We start from the raw sequence: 2,439 nt of genomic DNA, 5'->3' as shown, positions 1-2,439 counted from the left end.
TTCTCTCAAACCCATTGAAAAAACGCTTCATCTTCATCATCTTCACAAACGTAACAGCAAAGTTCTTCATCTTCATCTGCAAACTCGAAAAACGCTGTGTTAACAGTTTCATCAAAGTTCTTCATCTTCTTGGTTCATAAACCCACGAAATTTAATACTTTGGTCTTGTCCATCTTTAAAGCATTTAAGTTTTGCAAGATATTCATGAAAAAACTCAAAAATTATGGCAACCGTTTGTATACTAATTTTGTTTCTCTGTTTTTCGTTGTAGATAACATAACCCACGAAATCAAGGTAAATATATTTATTTTACTAATTTGCAAGTTCATATCTTTATTGTTTAACATGTAATTTAGTAATTTAGTGAATTTTTGTTTGATTTGTTATTTGCAAATGATATCTTTTGCTTTTGCTTATATGCTAGTATGCCAAATCTAGATACTATTTGAGCAAAATTTTACTATTTGTGAATTTTACATAATTTAAGTTTATGTTATTAGTTTGTTAAATATTTGTGTAATTTGTTAAAAATGTGGTTTGTTGTTATAGTTATGTCTTTAACTATTAAAATTAGAATGTGATTTTATTTACAATGTAGTGCTTAAAATTGAAGTATGAAGAATAGAATTAGAATATGAAGTATGTATATTTAGGGTTAAATAGATTTGGTATAAATAAGTATATATTTTTTTAGGATTAAATATTTTTTTTAGAAATAAGTATATATTTTTAAAAGTTGTGTATTAATTTTTTTTTGAATCAATTAATCACACAAATTAGGATGACAAAAGATCGTTCTTGGATGTATGGAAGCATTGAATCGTTGGAATTTATTGATGGCGTATTACAATTTTGTAGTATTGCAGTTGAACATCAAGTTAGGATGGGGGGAGTTGGTTTTTATTGCCCATGTGTCAGTTGTGGCAATGTATCAAAGGTAGATAGTGTTGATATCCTTAGGGAGCACATACTTCGACGTGGGTTTAGGCCTCAATATCATGTTTGGGTTTGGCATGGTGAGGAGGGAGTTTACAAAGAGAAAAGTGTTGTTGAGGACGTCAATAATGTTGCCGATGTCAATGAGGATGTAGTAGATCATGTTGATGGGTATGAGACAGAGGAAGAGAATGTCGATGAGGATGTGGATCGTGTTTGATGAGATGATGGAGGGAGTCGAGGAAGAGTTAGGAAAACTTCCTCGTTTTTTGACTTGTTGACAGAGGTTTCTCAAAAGCCTTTGTACCCTGGATGTACAAAGTTCACCAAACTAACAGCAGTGTTGACAATTTTCAACATTAAGTCAAAGTTCAATTGGAGTGATACTAGTTTCACAATGTTAGAAGCATTAGGTGAGATGCTTCCTGAGCGAAATGAACTTCCAAAGTGGACATATTATGCCAAAAAGCTCATGTGTCCTTTCGGCTTAGAGTACCAGAAGATTCATTCGTGTTCGAATGATTGTGTGTTGTATCGGAATGAAAACAAGATCTTAGAAGAGTGTCCTAGGTGTGGGTTATCACGCTACAAGCGTAAAGGGGCTCGGGATGCTAAAGGGCCCCGGGCTAAGGTGTTGTGGTATCTACCAATAATACCTAGATTCAAGCGCTTGTTTTCTATAAAGAAAGATGCGTTAAATTTGAGGTGGCATGCAGATAGGGTGAAGAAAGGTCACTTGCTCACACATCCATCTGATTCTCCGGAGTGGAAGAGTATTGATTGGTTGCATAAGACTTTTGGGATGAGGTTCGTACTTTAAGGCTCGGACTGTGTACGAACGGAATAAACCCATTCGGCAATCTTAGTTCTCAACATAATACTTGGCCAGTACTTTTAGTGATCTATAATTTGCCACCTTGGTTGTGTATAAAGCGTAAGTACATTATGCTTTCGCTTCTTATCTCGGGTCCTAAACAACCAAGCAATGACATAGATGTATATCTTGCACCTCTCATTGAGGATTTGAGAAAGATGTGAGATGAAGGCGTTTCAGTGTTTGATGCATATGCTAATGAGGAGTTCACCTTGCGTGCAATGCTTTTATGCACTATTAATGATTTTTCGGCATATGGAAACTTATTGAGGTATAAGAACAAAGGGAAGAAAGCATGCCCAATATGTATCGATAACAAGAAATCCACGTGGATTCCTAAGTGCAAACACGTATTCATGTACCATCGAAAGTTCCTCCCACAAGACCACCAATATCGTAAGAAGAAGAAGATGTTCAACGGCGAGGTTGAGTACCATGTAGCTCGTCGACCGTTGACCGGTTATGAGGTTTATCAACAAGTTAAGGGAGTTGAGACTGTATTTGGTAAAACAGGGCAAGTGCAAGGGGGTGAAGACCGATTCCGGAAAAAAGAATCAATCTTTTGGAAGCTTCCATGTTGGAGAGATTTACAGGTTAGGCATTGTCTTGACATTATGCATATAGAGAAA

Source organism: Amaranthus tricolor, chromosome 3, assembly GCF_026212465.1.
Source record: "Amaranthus tricolor cultivar Red isolate AtriRed21 chromosome 3, ASM2621246v1, whole genome shotgun sequence".
Taxonomy (NCBI): domain Eukaryota; kingdom Viridiplantae; phylum Streptophyta; class Magnoliopsida; order Caryophyllales; family Amaranthaceae; genus Amaranthus; species Amaranthus tricolor.
The sequence above is the reverse complement of the archived record's forward strand: the minus strand, read 5'-3'. Positions refer to the sequence as shown.